Below are 22,727 nucleotides of genomic sequence, written 5' to 3' on the forward strand. Positions count from 1 at the left end.
GTGCCTTTGTCTACCAGGTCCATTTATTTACTGAGGAACCTTAGAAAAGCAGTTGTTAACAAGATGATATGGAGATTCCTTTGGGCGCAAATTCATCTAGAGATTCTCAGGCACCAGCAACACTGGGCATTCTGAGAACAGCTCCAACAAACTCTCCTGAGGGAGTTAAGTATAATTTAAGAAAGAAAGAAACTGTTTTTATTTTGAAATACAACACACTGAATCCAAATGGTTTGAACAGGCATTGTAATTGGAAATGTTTTTTGTAATGTGTCTTTAAAATTTTAATTATCGTAATTGAATAATTGATTGTTATGAGTTGAATTTATGCTATAAAATGAGTAGATTTTTGTATTGTAGAATATACTCTGAAAAGTCTTTGTATAGCCAAGGCGCTAGAGGTGTAAATGTTCTGCATTCAGTTGGATTTGTGAACTGCTTTTTATTAAATTGTTCGAATTTACTGGCTGATCTTTGGTGTTTTTTCAAGAGTTGCTGCTTTTGGTGTGGTCTACAAACTCTCCACTGATTTCTCCTATTCTGGTCCTTCCTTCAGATCTGTGGCCCACAGGTCTGGGCTTTTCAGGAGCACCCACTTCAGCGCCGACAGTCTTGTGGACTTTGACTCTGACAGTACCTCTTACTCTATTGACTTTGATGCCTTTGGATCTTGATGAGTTTTGAAGTTAAAGAATCAGTGCTAGGGCTTGAGATGTGGATTCAACACAAAAACTTTCATGGCTATCTGTTCCCGTCACTATCTCAGCACTCAATAGCTCAGCTCCATTTTTTACTTTGAATCTAGGAAGTCTCTTCCTACATTTCATTCTGTGACTAGGGAAGTTTCTTTGGCCCCGATCACCATCTTGGTATTGAGTGCCATTGAAAGGGTTCTTACCAGGTCAAGAGAAGAGGTGCTTTCTATGTGCTCAGCTCAGTTCCAGCCTCTTTTGGATATTGTGTTTGACTCTGCATAACCACATTGACAGGGATGCTTGTTACTGGAAGCTCCAGTCTGATTCTGACCCATCTCCAGAAGTCCCATCATGGAAGGGTTCAAGAAAACAGACTTGTAAGTGGAAACATGTAGATTCCTCCCAAGAATCAGTTACCAAAGATACTTACTTGGTTGCTGGAGATGGCTGCCTAAGATCCCTTCTAGAGGATGTTTTGAATTGATGAAACAGTGAGGGGGTTGGTCCACATATACACCCTCCCCTGAGGTGTCTGTATTCCTCTAGAATTTTGAAGCTGGCTCTTCTACCACCTGATGGTACCTCTGCTGATGAACTTATAGACCTGGTAGCTGAGCAGGCTTGGAAGGATCCTGATATGAGAAAGCCAATTACTAAGAAGTCAGATAAAATCTTGGTCATGCCAAAGACAGAGCACACTGAAACAAGAATCTCCTGGTAGACGCCACGGTTGCTGTGGCAGTCACTAAGAAGGAACTCTCTTTAAAGAGTACTTCTGTCCATCCTCCTAATAGGGAACCAAGAGTGTTGGACAGGTTTGGGAAACAGACTTATGCATCAGTGACTTTCACACTGAAAACACTGAACTACCACGCCCACATGATGCTTTTCCAGTAGGCCTTAACTAAGGAACTCATCAAAGTCCTCTGAAGTAAACAACCAATGGATGTCCAAAAGCAGTGGAATCCCAGTTGTCTACCTTACAGTTGATGTCCACTGCATCCATATATCTGATTTTTAATGTAACTGATGGTAAATCGAGAGCAGCAGGAGCCATCATAGTCATCTACCAGCATGCCTGGATGCGATTGTGTGACATTTGCTGAAGGCTTCAATCTGCTTCTCTAATCTTTATGGAGCCATTTCCAGGAACTAGAGGGTTGGTAACAAGATGTGGTTCAGAAAATCTCAAGGATTCAACAAGGACACTGCTGCTGACAGGTCCTCCTGAGGAACAGGAGGGAGACATTTGAATGAAAATCCCCTTGGGGGCAGAGCTGGGTGACAGGATCAGAGATTTCACAGTCCTTTTACTGAGAAATCCTTCCAGCTTTCCTGAAGGATTGTATGACTGTCACTCTCTGGAGGTAGTCTGGGGATGGGGCACTTATCCCTGACCCCTCAAACCCGGCAGGCCATCACACTAGATACTTGGGTGCTGAGGATAATCACCAGAGACTATGTTATTTCCTTTGTTTCTCCTCCTCTAAAGAAGAAAACGATTCCCATACTACCACATGATCAGATGGAATCTGCAACAGTGGGAGTCTTAAAACTATTGGAAAAGGTTCATCCACCATGTCCCTTCAGATCAGTTAGAATCCAGAGTCTATGCTGGTTCATTTTATTTTCAAACAAGACAGGGCACCTAAGGCCAATTTTGGACCTCAGTCATCTCAGTCAGTTTGTAAGACAGACAAAGTTCCAGAAGGTCATGTTCAGTTTATTCTAACTTCTCAGATGAAGGGTGACTGACTGTATAGATCTCAAGGATGCCTACTACTACATCAAGATAGGGAGGTAATCCAGGCGATTTTTCCATTTCCAGCTGAGAGCCTCACACTTCCAATTCTGGGCCCTGCCCTTTGGTCTCAACACAGCCCTCTGGGTGTTCACCAAATGCATGGCAGTGGTTGCAGCATATCTCAAACTCATAGGGATCTGGATGTTCCCATGTTTAAATGATTGTCTCCTCATGTCCCAGACAAGGATCTTCTGGTTCAGCAATGGCACTTCTTGTTCCAACTTCTTCAGGAATTGGGTATCACAATCAATCAAGCAAAGAGCCAGTTGACACCCAGACAACAGCTGGAGCTCATTGGATGCCACCTGAATACTAGCAATCATATGTCCAGCCTCCCAGAGTCCAGGATTCTATGTCTGTGTTTGGTAGATCTTCAAGTTCTCCAACACCCCTCACCACCAGCAAAATGTATTATGTGACTGCTAGGTCTGATGGCCTCAGCAATAATATTGGTTACCCTAACCAGATACCACATGAGAGTTCTTCAATGGACCTTTTCTATACAGTGGTTCCAGTTTTTCCATCCTCTTCATGCTCAGATTCATTTGACACTTGTCTTCAGATCTCACATCAGATGGTGGTCAATCTGGACAGCTCTCCTGCCTTTTGCCCTTTTCACCACAAGCCTCTATGACGATAGTATCCATGGATGCCTCCCTTCTGGGGTAGGGGTGGGGCATTCTGAAGGGAAGATGGTCCAAGGTTCATGGTTACATATGGAGGCTAGTCTCCACATCAGTGCCCTGGAGGTAAGAGCAGTTCACCTAATGTTGTAGGGTTACTAGGACTCTATCGCCAAGGGTGTGACCTCCATCCAGATGGACAACATGGCAGTAGACTGGTACGTCAACAAGCCAGGAGGCTGTAGTGGTATGGCAATTGGAAATGTCTTCCCACTGCTTTCTTATAGCAACACATATCCTTGGGACTTCAATTTATTAGCAGACACATTGAGCAGGTCAGTCCTTCTGCCCAACAAGTGGTCCCTCAGTCAGGCAGTGGCGAATCAAATCTTCAGCAAATGGAGTCAACCATGCTGCAATCTATATGATTCATACCTAAACAACTGCAGCAGCAATTTTGCCCTAATCCGTCCACAGGGATAGTCACCGAGGGGTGCTGTAGTCCAGAGTTGGCCCCCAGGTCTACTATATACACCTTTCCCCCCACTTCCTGTAATAACTAAATGTATTCAGAAAGCAAGAAAGTACAAGGGAAGGTAATACTCATTTCTGTTTTTTGGCCCTGGCAAGTTTGGTTTCCTTACCTCTAGCCTTATCTAGTACATCCTGCCTGGATGTTAGACTACCATCTAGATCTTCTGACTCACCGATCCAGGCAGCCTGTTCATATTTTCTCAGCAGAAAAGTTTACCTCAGCAAATGGAGGTGGTTTTCAATCTAGGCAGCCTGTAAAGGGATAGATCTCTTTTTAGCTTCTCTCCCTTGTATTCTACACTTCTTGTTGGACCTTTTCCAATTTTCATATTGGACACAATAAGACTGCTATAGCTTCACTAAAGATTTCAAAAGTCACTTTGAAAGAGCCTTCTTATTGAGACCTCCTATAAGGGATTGAATCCCTCCATAGGACACAATTATCATGCTTCAAAAATTAACAAAACATCTTTAAGAACCAGCAGCAACAGCAGATTTAAAGTATCTTTCTTGGAAAACTATCTTCCTGGTGGCCATCACTATGGCAAGAAGGATCTCTGAGTTGCAGGCATTTTCTTGTAAAACCCCCTTACCTGAGCTACCATAAGGATATAGTTTCTTTGAGAACAAATCCAACATTCATTCCAAAAGTGGCATCCAAAGTAAACTTTAATCAACCATTAATTTACCAGTATTCTTTCCAAAATTTCCTAAGAAAGAATATACTTTGCATTTATTAGATGTTCTCTGACACCTTAGATTTTATCTCCACAGGGCTAAAGATTGTAGGAGATCTGATCAGCGGTAGCATTCTCTAGATCCAAGTTAGGCCAGTGTGTGTCTTAAGGTCACTCTATCAAGGTGGCTTTCAGACTGTAAAGTTTTGTCTGTATAAAATTGGGCCTTTTTTTAACCAGGAAACCAAGAGCTCATTCAACAAGGTCTGCTGCTACTTCTACTGCTTTTATGGGTAAGGTTCCTATCAATGAAATCTGTGCTGTGGTAGTTTGGTACATGGAATGCACATTCTCATCCCATTACAAGATGGAGGTACAGTGAAGACTCCACACATCTTTCAGATCCACCATTCACAGGAATATCCTTCCTTGATACCTCCCAGGGATTATTGGTAGCTAGGGATTCTGCCCTAAAGGTTGAATTGGATGAGAAAAGACTACATCGCATACAAAAGTTATGTACTCACCAAGGACCTAACCAGGAACCTTTTCATTACACAACCTTAGTTAGTTGCCATTTCTCTGGGTCATTTCCTGGTATAAATTATGCAGTACTTTTTTTTTTTTTAATGAGATAATGAAAATTTGTAGGTAAACTGGATCTGAGGTATTTGGAGGAATAGAGAGAGTGATTCTGGGTGGTGGAAGGGTCAGGTCCCTGGATCCACAACTTCTAAAAGGCACCAAGGTCAGATGTCAGATCTGATAACCCTAAATGTTGAACCGGGTTAAAAGAAGGCAACATGGATCTATCATTATAAGTACATAACTTTTGTTTTTTTCAAAATTCTACAAGCTCCTTCTATAAAAGTAGCACATCCAGTAACAAAAGATACCTCATCATAGGACTGACTCAGAACTTATCTCGTAGGTCTGAAATTTTGACCCCTTATCTCTTTGGGATTACTCGGGAGAACAGTTGATCCCTTCCTGGGATAGGTTGGTACAAAAGGGAAAATTCAGACCTAGGAGAAAAGATCTGAGTCAGTCCCATCACGAGGTATATTTTTAGGGTCTATGTTAAATCATCGAATGCCAAAAAAGCGAATGATGATTTATCAAACTCATGTAAGCGAAAGCTTACAATCTCAAATGTTTAGAACAGTGATTTTTTTCCATGGGAAAAAAAAATCGCTGTTCCACAAAAAAAAAAAAAATTATAAAACATTACATAAAGTGGGGGGCTTCGACTCCCACACCTCCCTACTTAAATATATGAACTCTGAGATTGCACTACAGTCACGAAAACGGCAAAGTAATGGAAGCAGCCCAGGGAAAGAATTTGCTTATATGCTGTTTTGCTATTTTGCCTTTTCGTGCTTTCAAGTTCGATCAAGATGCATTCGAAAAAATGCTACTTCGATCATTTGATAGGAACCCTATTTTTATTGCCAGATATGCTCTTTTTAGAGAAAAAGCTTGTAAAACTTTGAAAAAATACTGGTGTCATTAGCTCAGATGAAATTATATCTAATTTATAGATAAAACTTTAATATACAAATTTCCTTTTTCCTTAGTATAGCTGGTAGAGTCAAATATTAATTTTTCAGGGAAGGAAACAGTACAGCCAGAATGTAAATCATGTTTGTAAATAATTACAGCATAGGCTAGGAGTTCGTGCCATTGGTATAGTCTTGTTATTTTTTTTTTCATGAGAATAGAAACTTCTACTAGGAGACAGCATTATATGGTTTATTTTGCCCTTGTGGGAAGTGGTACATAGGGCAAACTGAAAGACTAAAACAAGGAAATAAGATCCACGACCAGTCAGCACAGGAACACAGAATAGTTTAATTAAAGCGCTTTTCGGCTCACAATAAGACAGCCTTCTTCAGAATACAAAACACAAATACGTCTCATTCCTTTTATACAATAAAAGGCGCCAAAATTAAGCAATCATTTAATTAATTAAGTAGTTACCTAATCATACTAAAAACATGATCTTTAAACTTAAGGGTATGTGACTAAGAATATGTACTAAGAGTATGTAACTAAAAAAGATGCACCGTGACATTGAAACAATGGGTCTCTGTGGAAAAAACAGTAACTTCCACCCATTTTAACAAAAGACTTCATTTGGACCCCTAAAAATACAGGCATATATTAATTTATTCAATCAAACCAATAAATCAGTAGATACCTCTAATTATACTTATTAAAAATAAACTAAAATAAAATGGATATGGAATTCATAACTTGATTAAGTTATAAATTGTCAAGAAAATATAAAATTGAAAAACCAAGTAAAGTAACCAAGGAAATACTAAAATTCAACAATGTATATAGAAACGTAAAATCTAAATATGTTTCTCATAAAATTCCAAAGGAACTTCATAGAAACAGATTAGTTCGTAAATAATTAATTATATTTATTAAATTTATTCAAGTTATTTTTAATTTGTTTGTGTAGTATAATGAATATAAAACATAATAATTAAATTTAAATTTACTTTTAATTATCTCACCAAGCTTCTTAACTTTAATAAAACACCTATTGATATGGCTTCATTGAGGCCTGGGTAGTTACTAGCATTCAATTTAATTTGCCATTTTAATTCAAGTTCCAGCAATTTTAACGAATAAGGGCCCCCCCTAGGGTTAATTTTTAGTCCATCAATGATCAAGAATTTAAATATGTGGTCAGGGAAACACATAATATGTTTGGCTAATGCATTGTCCGCCTTCTGGTGGGTAACAGCATAGATGTGTTCATACACCCTGTCTCTGAGCCTGCGCTCAGTTTTGCCCACATAGAAGGCGGCACATAATGAACATTTGGCCAAATAGATTATTCCTTTAGAATTACAATTAAATTTGTCACTTAATTTATATAGTACATTATCCAAAGTAAATGTACTGCTAACCAAAACATGTTTGCACATACTACATGACTCACATTTAAACATCCCTGTTGACTTTCTCAGCGAGTCAGACTGGAATCTCAAAGAGTCCTTCAAATTCAAACCACGCCTAAATGTGACACTGGGTTTATGACCTAATTTATTTATTAAAGATGTATTATTTTTCAACAAATTCCAATTTTTATTCAAGATATTAATACATTCAGGACTCAGTTTGGTATACGTGGCGGTAAATGACACAACTCTATTTCTATCAATCTTGGAAATATTAAAAGGACTTTCAAGCTTTGTCTCCATATTTAGACTATGGTCGGACAAGTGGGCAATTTCAACGTCCTTTGAACCAACAATATTGTGTTTCAAATGGACATGATCTATACATTCTCTCTCCAAGTTGTCCAATAGGCTTTGAGGGCTTGAACTATGTATAGCCAATAAAGGCCTGAAATAGTTAGTTTCCCTTTTAGATTTGACCTCGGCTATAATTTCGTCAATGAGCTCAACCGGGTACTCTCTCTTCAAAAAAGCTGTTTTTAGAAACAAACATTCGTCGTCAAACTCTTTATTGAGAGTTACAATCCGGGCCGCTCTGACTAATTGCCCTTTGATGACAGCCTTCTTTTGGTGAAGTGGGGACAACTTGAAAAGTGAAGAAAAGAATTGGAATATGTTTTTTTTTTTTTTTTTTTTTTTGCGATAAATTCTTGAAACATAGCAATTTAAGTCCAAGCTTTTAGATAACATAATGTCCAAATAGGGAATAGCAAGATGGTCAAAGGTGTGTGTAAAGTCAAGGAAGTCAGTAGACTCGTTAAGGTAGTCAACTATATTGGATGCAGTTTGGTCATTACCTCTAATCAACATAAAGATGTCATCTAGAAATCGAGTATAAAAAACAACTGATTCCTTGTATAAATTAGATTTAAAGACCAAATCAGATTCCCAAAAGGCCATTACTAGGTTAGCTACGCTGGCTCCACACGGTGAGCCCATAGCTATTCCTATTTTCTGTTTGTAGAATAGAGACCCAAACATGAAAAAATTGTAAGAAAGGACGAGGTCTAAAAGTTCAGACACTAAATAAATTTCCTTTTTTGGAAGTTGGTGTTTGTACATCATAAGTGTAACCCATTCAATAGCAGTGTCATGGGGAATACAGGTGTACAAGTCCTTTACATCCACTGTTAAAAAATTAGAGTCTCTTTCAAATTTCAGTTTGTTGATCTCACCCAGGAAAGACCAAACTGAAAGACTGGTTAGAAAAATAATTCAAGAGTATATAAGGTATATAAATTAGAGTACTAATCAGTCCTATAGTTGCACATTATAATAATACACACCAGAGGGAAGATATCAATTTAACCTACTCAATATTGTGTGTATAGCCTAACACAGAATTAGTTTTTCAGAAATTCTGTTAAGGAAGGAGGTGTGGTTTATTTATACAGATAAATAATGATATGTGGCTTAAATAATGAGTTATCTATGAAGTATTTGTTATAATATATTGCAATTTAGAGAAACATTTATTTATTACATACTATGAATGATAATTTTGCATATTTATTTATTTAATTGCTTAAATAATTGTAAAAGAGAATAGACTGGTCATCCATTTCTACTTAAATTAAAAAGAATGTTTTTAAACCAATGAAAGCATATGCTGAGGTGTCAGTTCATTTAGTTTAATAAAGACTTTCTTTATGGTGCTCCATCTTCTTTGCCATATGGTGTTTAAATATTAGAAGTGCAAGATTTATTTGGGAAAGTAGCAGAATGTGTGAAAATTTTCAGAAAAATTTGCCCTCATTAGTCATAGTATTTTTGGACATCTTCAAACATCTCCCCAGCTATGTAAAAACAGATATAAATTGCAATCACGTGCAGCAGAATCAGGGATTAGAAGGAAAAAGAAGAAGAAAAAGATAGAATTCACGACTTTAAATAACTGCACTATGTTCTGTAATTGTAAATCTGCTGGGAATCCCTAGCTTCTCTGTTCATGCTTGTGGTGTGTCTTCTTTTGGCTTTTCCCAGTAAGGGGTCGCCACAGCGGAACTCCCGTCCGCTAATGATTGGCAGTGGATTTTTACGGTGCCGAGTTGCCAGCCTGACACCCAACCTTCAAAGAAGGCATGCCGATTCACGCTCGCACCTACCTGCATGTCATTAACGTCAGTCGACCACATGGTGGACATGCAAGACTCCACACAGAAGGTGCTCCAGCTGAGCATCGAACAGGAGAACCTCTTGCTGTGAGGCGACAACGCTATCGCTGCACCACCACGGCCTCTCTGTTCATGCTTGTATTCCCCTAAGTTCACAATTTTTGCTGAGTGCTCCAGAAACTCTAAAGCCATTTGTTTATTCTGCATTTTAAGACTGAACTGAATGCAACAAGACCATCCCTGTGTTTGTTTGTACTTAAAGGCATTAGAAAGTGATAAACCACTTTTCCTGTAGAAAACAGTAGGAAAACATTTTTAGAGCACATTGTTTAAGTTTTGCATATTTCTAGCCATCTATTCATTTTCAACAATCAGCTGTGCTTGTATTACTCTGGGACAGGCAATGGTAAACTTCACTTTTCATGCAGTCATAGAATTCAGATGTTACTGCAGAGCAAATATTAAACTGTAACTTAGGCCAGACTGCTCACTTGTAGCTTTACCACAGAACTGTAATTTACACAGGCACATCTAGGGATATGTGAAACCTTATGTTCCTGATATTGTACTGAAAAGCAAAATTCAGTGCTAAACTAAGCAAGTCAGTAAACATTTTTATCAGCCTTTTCTTACAGCAAAATACTTAAAAGTGTAGCTTCTATTGCAGTGCTTCTTCGTAACAACTGTATGCAAGACAGCCAAATGTTAAAACACAAAACTCTGAAGTTTCAGAAGCCACTAAGGCCTGAGCTCCATGCTATTCCTGAGTAACCATTATTTATTTATTTTTTTTGTAAATTAATTTACCTACAATAGTGCACCTTGCCTGTGCTTCTGTGCATCTGCATCAACACACATTAAAGCTGTAAAAATCTACTGAAACATGTAGGGTGCAGTCAGTCATGCTACACCTGCAAAACTGCATGGAATGTTAAGGTATGAGATGATAAAGGACCACTCCCAAAAGACTTGAATTTGAATCCCATATCACATGACAGTGAGCAACTCAAATGAGCACCCAGTATGCAATCTATGTACTACCTGTTTTTAGTTTTAGTTTTTCACTGTTTTCTGTTCTCCATGTCTGCTGACTGCCAAATCAATGTTTTGTCCATGACTATTCACTGGTTTTACCAGATTATCATTAGAATTGAAATAACTAAATATGGTCCATCCAACAGTGATGTACACTTACTGAATATGTAATGTACTAGGATATCCTTCGGCCAGGTTTGCCAAGATGAATTAATGTTAAATCTTTGCATCCATTAACCAGTGTAATAGGGAAAATATACACACACATATTACAGCCATATCACAAAATGCTGCATTGTAAGACATTTGTAAATGTCTTGCATTACTGATAGCTTTCATTCAGAAGGCTAATAGTTCAGATTACCAAATAAGAGTTTTTTGCAACCAAAATCAGCAGTCAAGAACATGTAATTTACTTTGTTTAGAAGGTTATTGGAAGGATACATCTGAGTATAATGTTATAAGAACTGAAATGGCTACCTCAATAAAAAAGATATTATAGTAGTGTAGTAAGACCACTTTAATTACATTTTTTTAAAAATAATCTAAAGCAAAAGTGTCCCAAGTTAAGAACCTACAGAGTACATACTAGACAGAGGTGTTAAAAATCAGAGTATTTTTTGCTATAGTTATGGTGGTATTTATATATGTGTATAGGTTTACTACTGGCTTGTCGAAACCTCATCGGTCGACTGTTTAAAATGTCAACTCTAAATGTGGAATTCGGCATGCTGAAAAGTAAACCAATATGAAAATGAAAACATCAACAACCATGGTTCAATGTATTCGACATAGCAGGAGGTGATGTCACACACCTCCTGCTATGAACATTAAAGTACCATTAGACTTTACAGTCAATTCTACTGTTTTGTGGAGGGCTATACCCCCTGTGCCCCCTCACCCCCTGCACATTAACTATACCAACTCCGAGACTATACTTCAGTAAGGAAATGGGTTAATTTCCTGTTCCTGCGGTTTTCTGTAACTCCCTGTTCCTCACTGAACCATGACCCCCCTGTGAAATGTAGAACCCAAATGCTTGACTGACACTATCCATTCACAGTAGTGTAGTCAATCGATTTGGGTTTGACATTCTGCCCACTTGGAAACTGCAAATCGTCCATTTTCTGGATGACCAATGTAGTTTCTACGTTTTAATAGTAAACCTGTATATCTATCTATATATATATATATATATATATATATATATATATTACACACACACACACACACACACACACACACACACACGTTTTAATAGTAAACCTGTATATATGTGTGTGTGTGTGTGTGTATATACATACAGAGTATGTATAAATATATATGTGTGTGTGTATATATATATATATATATATATATATATATATATATCATATATATATATATATATATTTATATACAGGTTTACTATTAAAACTTAGAAACTACATCGGTCAACCAGCATATGGTCAACTTGCAGTTTCCAAGTGGGCATAATGTCAAACCCAAATCGATTGACTACACTACAGTAGTGTGTGTGTGTGTGCGCGCGCACAAACAAAGAGAGAATAGAGACATGGGGCCTGCATCTAAAACAAAATTTTACTCACCCCGTTTCTACCATTCGAATGTCACTTTCTAGCTGCAGGCCAGGAGCAGTGAACAGAGCCACAGTACAATGTATGATATTGCTGTGTGAGGACAAAACACTTATTTGTAATTTGTAGAACATTTTTGAATGTGGTAGTTTCAGTACAGCCCACCTTGTACTGTGACAAGTTTAGTATCAGACCTCTCAAATATCCCTGTTTTGGAGTGATGTTCCTATTTTCAGGAATGATTTACTCCTTTACACAGTTTTCTGAATCTCCTTCATCACATGATTTTTGAAGCTATCTAGTACCCAGAAAACTACACTATATGATTAACGTACTAGTGCCAATAGTAATTTAAAAATGGAAGACACGTCTTACAATCCCCCCCCCCCAAAAAATTATCTTGTGTGATAGAACTTTGTGATACAGTTCATCAACATCTACGATTTACACTGTTTAATAATGTGCTTATATTTTCCCATCATTTTTGTTTTGTTTTTTTAAACGTGTTTCTGAGCACTTTCGCACATTTCTGCTGGAAGCTATTTGGCATTCACATTTTATGCTAATTAGATGTCCATATTTTTAGCTGGATTTTCCTGTTTTTAAGGGCCTTTGTTACTATTTTCAATGTATGCAGATTGAGAGGTATGCTTAGTAGTGGTACAAAACCAAGAGACTGCCTTTTTATTCTAAGAAATGAAACAAGAAATGCACTGTCTAGACCTCATTGCAGTGCTATTTAGTCATGGAGGCAGTGCTTATCTCATTTTATACTATCTCTGGGGTCTCTGATTGATGATACTAATTAGATATTCCTGCTGGTTTATGATTAAGTGATTTGCTCATTATGACTGATGATGTGCAGAGAAGTACTCTATGAGCTCCCACACAGAAATGAATCAAAAGCTAGTGAATTGTGAGGCAAGGGGCACACAGCAGAACATGTTCATGCACATACAGGGGCCTGTAACCATCTTCCCACAGCCTGACTTAGCTAGTCAACTCCTCTGCTTACACAGAGGGCTAAGACTGGTTGAGGGTGGGATTACACACAGCTGCTTGTTTTGTAATGTAGTCTGTGAAATCATGGAATGTGGAAAGACAGTGAGTGATCTCAAAGGGAGCTCTTTATAATCTAATACCAAATACAGTGTGGGTTGGAAGTCTGCACAGGCTATATTAATTTATTTCTTTTCTGTTCTTTCTTTATTCATTCTCTGTATTTTGAATTGCAATGTCTGACAGTCTGTTAACTGTTTTCTAGTGACTTCTAAGTAATCTAGACTCCCAGATGAAGGCAGTAATCAAATTGACTTTAAAGCTACCACACACTGCAGTATAAATACAATGAGTGAAGACTGAGAAATAACATGCACACTTCATCTCTCGCTCCCTCTTCCTCTCACTCTGCCTACTGGTACAATATAGAAGTGTCAGTGTAAGTGTAGCATGTGTACCCCTGCAAAATTTAATACATTCATTAATATGCGTTTATGATTCATCTTCCATCAGAAAGCTTGACAGTCATCATTTCCCTGTGATTATATTTCCTATTTCCCATAGAAATAGATTTAGGGATATAACATACACAAATACAGGCACACACACACACACACACACAACATGTTGCAGTGCTTTACCCTGTTAACAATAGATAGGATTATTTCACTTAACAAGAATAACAGTGCTTCATTTAATCTAAAATTCATTTGATCGACACACTCATTTCATTTACAATTTCATACACACTAAATATACCTCCAGAATTTTTTGCAGGGGGCAAGCCCCCTTCCTGCCCCCCTCCATAAATATACTAACCCCATTGTCACACAACCATGGAGAACAAAGAATGCCCCTTACTGAATCACTGCTGGTGCGCATACTTAAACATTAGACATGGAGGGACAACATAACAGGGAGAGTTATCATGGTAAAGATATCGATCGACGACAATATGCATTATAACTTCTATCCTCCAAAATCACACTAGCAGTCATTTTCTATAGCATTTAACACTTCTCACTGTAATGAGTGTTGATCAAATGTAATGTAGATCACCCCTTTTTTTTGTCAATAAAGTGAACTGACAAAATGAACAAACAGATAGATAGATAGATAGATAGATAGATAGATAGATAGATAGATAGATATGCAGTCATTTGTGTGCATATAGGTGAGCATGTCATGAAACATCTAATACCCAAATCACTGATAAAAAAGATAGAATGCATAAAATGTTGAATATAACTAATATCAAATCACAGTATATTGTATAATTTTCTTCAGCTAAAAAGCTCTGTATAATAACCCCCCAAAATACAAAATAATCAAGCAGTGATACGTTTTGGGAAAGGGTTTTTAACATAATATGTAGGTTGAGGCTTGGAGAAAAGGTGGGGTTAGGGTTAGCACAAATGAATAGGTGAGTAGATGGGCTTCTATATCCCCTTACTTGTGCAGAAACTCTAACTCTACCCCTGCCCCTAACTCCAACCCTACAAGTTATAGTAATAAAAGTCCCTTTCCTGACAGTACCATTACAGAATAAAAGAGAGCAAAAAACATACACAACACCAAACATACAAAACAGTAAATCTATTCCTTACCTAACCCTTTATCTAACCCTATTCTGTGAACACTCACACATGCACCCTAACCACTGTACCCATTCCAGTCAAGCATTCATTCTCCTGCACACTCATACCTATCTACTTACATTATATAAATAAGCATTCCCTCATTTCTGTATTCTGTAATACATGAATTCAGTGTTTGTTGCACCCACATAAACTTTTCGGTCACATGAGTTTACATATTTTGAATGGTAAACATATATTATATATTATCATAATCTACATTATTTTTCATGCAAGTTAATAATTTATCCTAATAGTAGTCTGCAGTGGTGGTGCTGCGGTAGCATTGTCACCTCACAGTAAGACGCTGTCCAGTTCGATTCTCAGTTAGAGCGTCTTCTGCGTGGAGACATGCATGAATGGGCATACCTTCATTGAAGGTTGTGCATCAGGGCTGGTAACTCGGCACGTAAAAATCAGCTACCAATCATTAGCGGACCGGAGTTCCGCTGTGGCGATCCCTAACCGGGAAAAGCCGAAAGACACAACAACAACTATATAATTTTATCCCATAATCCTATTATGTGTTATATAATGTATCTGTCACATTTTTGTATTGTTGATATTTATTTTAAGTATTATTTATTTATTCACATTTTTTTACTGAGAAGATTCTACTGAGAAATGCAATACCCCTTTTCTGTGGAGGTCCAGGGAGAAAATGTTCAAACAATTGTCAACAAAACAGTAATAGACATTCTAGGACACATTTTAAAGCACACTGAAAATAGGTTCGTAGGTACTTACCAGGCTATTGATCTGCAAGGATCTTTAGAAGCCTAGGCCTGCATTTCCATTAATATTTTAGCCCCCTTGCAATTTAAGCATGAAAATATCAAAGCTGGGTGGACTGTTTATATGCTACTCTATTCTAAGGGGAAAAAGAGTGGTATACCAGGGTTGAATTTGTGTTTCCCCTTACATTTCTACAGAGTACATTTCAAAGTCTAAGTCAAAGTCATACGTTATTCTATGGATGCTACAGATATAAGAAACATTATTTTAAGAACTGGTTCCTTCTGTGTGATATCACAGACTTTAAAGAGAAGTTTGACCAACTGCCAACATGTGTTTACAAGAATAGAACTAATATAAAGAACATCTTGGAGACAAGTGCTAACAAGAATTATAATGGAGGGGACCACAAAACTAATAAGTGTGGTCACTGTAAGCAGTGCTGTCATATGGAGGAGAGAAGGACTATTATTGGATAAAATCAGGAACAGGCATAAAGCAGGTAGATATTACTGTTACAGTTCCAAAGTGGTCTACCTTGTAAAATGTATTTCATGCACTGCTTTTTACATCTGTTAGACAAACAATTCTCTGAATGAACAGGAATCAGCAACTCTATGGTATTAGTAAAAATGACAGTAAAACGTGCCCTCGCAAGGCATGTCATGGAATGTGAACACTTTGTGAAATTCAGATTCTCCGTGCTTGAAATGCTCACAGTGGATCAGTACAGTCATGACTGGAAGAATGAGCTGAAATGTCAATTAAGGTTAAAAGCCACCTCTCCACTGGGTATCAGTGAAGCTGTCTCACTAACAAGTGAATTAAGATGTAAAGCTTCAAAACTTTGAGTTACTATTGTTTTGTGCTGCTATTCCTTTAAAATGTTTGGTGGACTTTTGCAAGGTTAGATAGTTTCCTTTTCCTGTTTGTAGCTAAGCAGAGAGCTTTTGTTGTGTTCTTATTGCTTTTGTATTCTAAAGATGTCCATCATTAGAACGGACAAAAGCCCTTAAATTCAATTAGTTTTATTAATAAAAATCTTTTATTTTTATATATTCACTCTGGTTCCTTAGTCCTTGGCAGCATTGGGATCATTTTGAGATTTGAGTTTTGTATTTTTTGTTCCTTAGTGGATGCTGGCTGTGCTGTGGACTTTGAGTCATAGTGTTCATTCTGTTTGCTTTTATTTTGTCTGAGGCATTATGATATCATATGTCCCCCATTTTGTATATGCACAGTGATTCATGCTAGTACCCTAAATATAGCATTCAATTTCTTCCTGTTAATTTTCTAATTGCTCATTCTGAAATTGCAGTCTTTTTTGCTTAGCTTGTCATCTATCAACTTGTGTCACTGCCTGCCAACCTTAAAAATGTTTGTTTGGGGAAATGCATAAACAGTGTATAAGCAAAGCATGCAACTACACGTTGATGTAATTTTTCTTGTTCTTCTAAGTTCTTTCCATTGATACCGATATAACTAAGGGTTTATATTACATTATTGAAAAGCCGTTATATCGAATGGTTTTTCATGAACCCATAAAAGTCAATCTCTTATAGTAGCGAAAAAACCCGAATGAATGAATTCTTTCCTTGGTAAAGAAATCGCTAGCCCTACCACGAACTGCACACTACTTTAAACATAACAAAGTTGGGGGCTTCATCCCCCACACGTCCCAATGTGGGGGGCTGTGCCCCCCACCCCCCTTACTAAATATACCAACTCCAAGATCGCACTACAGTGGGTAAAAGGGCAAAGTCACAAGGATGGCCAAGCGTTTTCTTTCCCAGGGAAAGAATTTGCTCATTCAGGTGTTCGCTATTATCACAATTCGACTTTTACGGGTTGATGAAAAGCCATTCGATATTAATGGCTTTTCAATAGCATAATATACACCCTATAGCTAAAGAATGCTCTGATTTCTGAATTTTCCAACAAACTATTCTTTTTTTGTATGTTTTTTACAATATGTGCCATGCACAAATCTGTTTCAAAGTATATTTGGTAGTCATTCTTTAATAATTCTAAAAGAACATATGTATCTCTGCCATATGCTTCAAAACAGCTTTGTGCTTCATTTGGTTATTTGTTAGAAATATAAGTGATTTATAGCTGTTAAAGGCCTTGGGTTCAAATACATGATAACAATCTTTAATAATTTTTGAAATATTTATTTTATGCTTTTATTCGATGCATCCATATAAATATTCTGTCAGATATTACTTTTAACAAAATTGCAGTGTCATTTTATATCATGAATGCATTTGTTTTTATTTATTTATTTAACTTTATTAATCAGGTGGTTGATTAGTCTAGGGACCCACTTCTACCATGATGATAATGAATACATGGAGTTAAGACAGTATAGTATTTGCAATAATTTTGCATAAGGATGAAATAATTTATGATAAATTCCATTTAACACAGTTTTTGCAACATGTAACACAGAAATGCAGTTATTTATGAGCTGCTTCCTGAAGTCCACAGTTTGATTCTGTCAGCCTCCATTTGTCTACTGTGTAACTCTGAGCAAGTTACTTAACTAGGCGGTGCTCCTGGGCTGTGTTTGGAAAAGGTACATATGGATCAGTAGTCTATTGCTTTAACCAATCTAAATAAATAAATACAATAAAATAAAAGAAACTATCAGCATGCATTCTAAGATTAGCAGGATAGAACTGTGACACACTTTGAGTATTTGAAATTGAACTACTGACAGCCATCATATGTGCATACATACAAATATTTTAAACACAGGCATTAATGCCCTTCTAGCCTGCCAGTGAACCAAAACACTTATTCCCATAATAAGTGCCCGGGCTGTTTTTAAAGATATTTAAATTAGTACTTGCTTTAATGTAATTTAATGGTCTATTGCATCAGCTGCTCTCTCAAAGAACCAGTTAGTACACTTCTCATTCCTATAGAACCTTCTACATAGGTTATCTGATGATTCTCTAGTACTTTCTGATAACCCCAAACATTTCTGGTGGTATTTGTCTCTAAATGTCCTGTATACTTGAATAAGATCTCCTCTTAAATATCTATAAGCAACACTGCACAAGTTCAGATATTTTAGTCTTTCATGGATGCCCTTGGTATATTTCCGCTGTACTCTTTCCAGTTTACTTGTCTTTGTTTTTTTTTTATAATGTTTCCTTATTTCCTTATTGTTTTTTCATACTCGAGTTTGGGTCTAATGTAACTAACAAGCAATGACTTTATCATTTCTAATTTCCTAGACTTTATAAATCTTTTTATACAGCCTATAATTCTATAACTATCATAATCAATGGGTTTAAACTATTCCTGGCTCCACAAAGTCTGCTCTTCACTTTTTCCCTTAGAACTGCTCTATCTCTCAAATTAAACAACATATTCTCATTCTAAGGCCCCTCACTGGTCCAAATAAGTAATTTTACAAGTTAGCACTAATAAACCATAAGCACTACTTACTCTTATACTCTCTACGATTACCTTGTCCCCTATTGGTCCGTTTTAATTCAATTCCCTATATTACTCTAGCATGTCCAAAGGTCAGTCAATGGTTTCCTCTCCAATCCAGCTGGTGAATCTGGGAATTTTGAGGCAATGTTACAACTGTCTCATGCACACGGACAACCCTCTCCTCCTCCAAACAGGTTCAAATATATGTGAGAGATGCAACCATATAGTCAAATTGGAGGCTGAGCTCTCTCATCTCAAAACTGGTGTAACCAGTCAGGAGGAGAAGGTAACCTCACACAACACAATTCCAGTATCACATAGTCCCACCACAACAGCGAACCAAACACATAAAAACACAAAAACATACTCGGAGGCTCTAAATAAAAATCTACCTAAGCAACAGAGACCTCCAAAACAGACATCCAAGCAAACGCTACCCCAAAACAAAACATGTACAACACATAGCACACAAAGTCAGTGTGCCAAGCAGTCACAGCCCTTAAAGCTGAATAACACACCTGATACTCTTGTAATAGGTGACTCTATTGTCAGACACACTGACGTCCCGCTCACCAGGCTGAATAAAGAGAAGGTCACAGTGAGCTGCCCGTCGGGTGCTAGGATCCGCCACATAACGCAAGCACTCAGGTCACTCCAAAGCAAATACAAATATGATTCAGTCATTGTACATGTTGGCATGAATGACCTGAGACGTACCTCCCTCGACTACAAGAAAAGAGACATAGATGAGCTCTCTGATCATGTAGCCCAGGCCGGTATGACCCTGACCTTGAGCAGCATCTTACCCTCACCTAGAATGATGCCACAGTATAAAGACAAAATGATCGATTTTAACAATTGGCTAAAATTTTGGTGTCATTCAAAGGGGATCCAGTGTCTGTCAGCCTGGGATGACATGCTCGACAGGCCATGTTGCTTCGCTAAGGACGGCTTGCACCTGTCACCCCTGGGCTTTCGGATATTGGCAAAGGCTCTTGCCACCCCCATAGTGCCTTTTTTTAGGCAAGGCTCAAAAGTCAAACCCACCTCCATAGACAGCACAAGGAACAAGAAACTAAGGGTAATGCTGCTAAACGCCAGAAGTCTTAACCTCAAGATGCATGCACTCGAAGCTCCCCTCAGTATGGAGAACATCGATATCTGTGCAGTGACAGAAACCTGGTTCAAGGCTCCAGAGAGCACCCCAGCACTACCAGGTTATACCTCATATCATGCTTTTCGGCCCCAAAACCCGGAGCGAACCACAAAAGGAGGAGGAGTTTCCATATTTATCAAGGATATCCACACCTCCAGGTTAGTGGCATTGCACGAAGTATCGGAAACCATCCATGTGCAACTGACAGTGGGAAAAACTGATTTTCAGTTTATAGCATCCTACAGACCACCCTCTCAAAGTCAGGAATCCTACTCGGCTTTCCTGAAAACATTGGAGAACATGAAGATCTCTCCGAACACCATTATATTGGGTGACTTCAACTACCCAAACATAGACTGGGAGCATTACTCAAGCCCCAGCACCTTAGGCCAAAGGTTCCTGGAATTTATAAACTCAAATGCTATGGAACAACTAGTCACCACTCCCACAAGAGGGGAAAACATACTAGACCTGATCATTACCAACATGGGGACTCTATGCTCCATACCAGAAGTATATCCCTCATTGGTAAGATCAGACCATAAATTAAATTCACTGGATATCCACATCCCGACCCCACCCCCAGCCCAGAAAACCACAGTGAGAAACTTCTCAAAAGCGAACTTCACACTTATCAAAACTGAAGCGGAATCCTTCAAGGCCACAGAGCCAGTGGAAACTACGGCCCAAACAGCAGAATCCTATATAAATGCATTCTATGGACATCTCCAGGAATGCATGGATCATGCTATCCCAAACAAAATCAAGACCCAATCACCCAAAGGCAGGCGTCCAGTTTGGTGGACCCCAGCCATAAATAAACTGTACAACAGAAGGAGGTAGCTACTACATGATAGAGCAAAATCCCTAAAAGGGAAGGCATCTCTGATCAGTACTAGCAAAAAATTACGATCCCTCATAAAATCCTCCAAGGTCAGCTTCGAGAGAAAATTTGCACATGACACTAAAGACAATCATAAGGCTTTTTTCAGTTATGTTAGGAACCTGGGATGCAACTCCCAGACTTGTTCTGAGCTGATTCTAAACGACAAAAAATACACTGAACCCACAGACATCGCCAATATCCTGGCAGACAGATTCAGTGCAAACTTCTCCACCCCCCCCCCCAAAAGAGAAAGTATCTATCCCGGCAGAGTGCAGCCTCCCAAACATCTCTGATGCTCAGGTGAAGGCCGCCCTCTCCAAAGCAAAAAACACTGCTTCCATGGGACTAGATGGTGTCCCGGGTTGTGTCCTACATGAACTCCAAGAAGAACTATTCCCTCTAGTAAAACTGCTGTACAATCGCAGCCTCACTACAGGATATGTGCCCAAAAAATGGTGTACAGCAACAGTGGTCCCACTCCACAAAGGTAGCGCCTCTGCTGACCCTGGAAACTATCGCCCCATAAGCCTGACTAGCCTAGTCTGCAAGGCTATGGAGAGGATCATCATGGAACTCATAAACAAAGACATTGGGGACCTACAGACACTAGATCCTACCCAATTTGGCTTTGTCAAGGGCAGATCCTGCCTTTTGAACCTGGTCGATTTCTTCGAAACAGTCACCAAGGCCATAGATGAAGGGAAGGTAGTCCACACAGCCTATCTGGACCTCGCAAAGGCATTTGACACAATACCCCACTTGGGCATCATAGATAAGCTATCCAGCCTAAATATAAACCCCTATGTCACAAGATGGGTCGCAAACTGGCTCAAAGACAGAACCCACAGAGTCAGAGTTGCTGGAGCCATGTCAGACTCAAAACCGGTCACAAGTGGCATCCCACAAGGTTCTGTCCTGGGACCTCTCTTGTTTGGTATTTACTTTTCTGAGGTACAGGTCAATGTGGGAGGACTATGGCTCACCAAGTTTGCAGATGACTGCAAACTGGGCGCCATAATCGACTCTCCAGCTGACACAAACATCCTTCAAAAATGTCTCACAGAGACGGATAACTGGTGCCAGAGCCATGGTCTAAAGCTAAATGCCAAAAAGTGTATAGTCATACCCTTTGGCAAAAACAATGTGCCCACAAATTACCACATAGGTGGTAACCCATTAAGTACAGAGAAAGTAATTAGGGATCTGGGGACCCAAGTTGATAGCAATCTCTCCTTTGACAACCACATTGCCAAAGTGGTTAGAAAGACCTTCTACATAGCCCACCTCATCATGAAAAGATTCACATCTAGATCAAGAGAGGTAATCGTGCCCCTTTATTCATCCCTCATCAGGCCCATCATAGAATACAATGCCCCCTTTGGGATGTACCTTACCCGACACCTGCAGCAATTAGAAAGACCCCAAAAGTACCTCACCAGGAGGATCAAGGGACACAAACAGATGCCATATGCTGCTCGGTTAAAAAAACTCCAGCTCTACTCATTTGCATACCGCCTACTTCGAGGTGATCTATGCCTGACATATAAAGCTATGTCCAACCCAGAATTAATGGACATGCTCCACTTCAGTAAATCTAAATCCCTTAGAGCCATGCGCTCGAGTGGCTTGAACCTCAGCACAGAAATAAATAGAACATGCTGGAGGGACAGATTCATAACCCAGAGGCTCCCTTCGCTCTGGAATAGAATTCCAATTCATGTTAGGCAGAGCACCTCACTGACTCTCTTCAAGTAGAATCTTGATGAGTGGATGGGGGATCGTAGGTTTGCCCCGGGGATTACTTCCGTGTCACTATTAGACAGAGGCACA

This window comes from Protopterus annectens, chromosome 6.part0 (genome assembly GCF_019279795.1).
Source record: "Protopterus annectens isolate FY-2018-M chromosome 6.part0, PAN1.0, whole genome shotgun sequence".
NCBI lineage: Eukaryota > Metazoa > Chordata > Ceratodontiformes > Protopteridae > Protopterus > Protopterus annectens.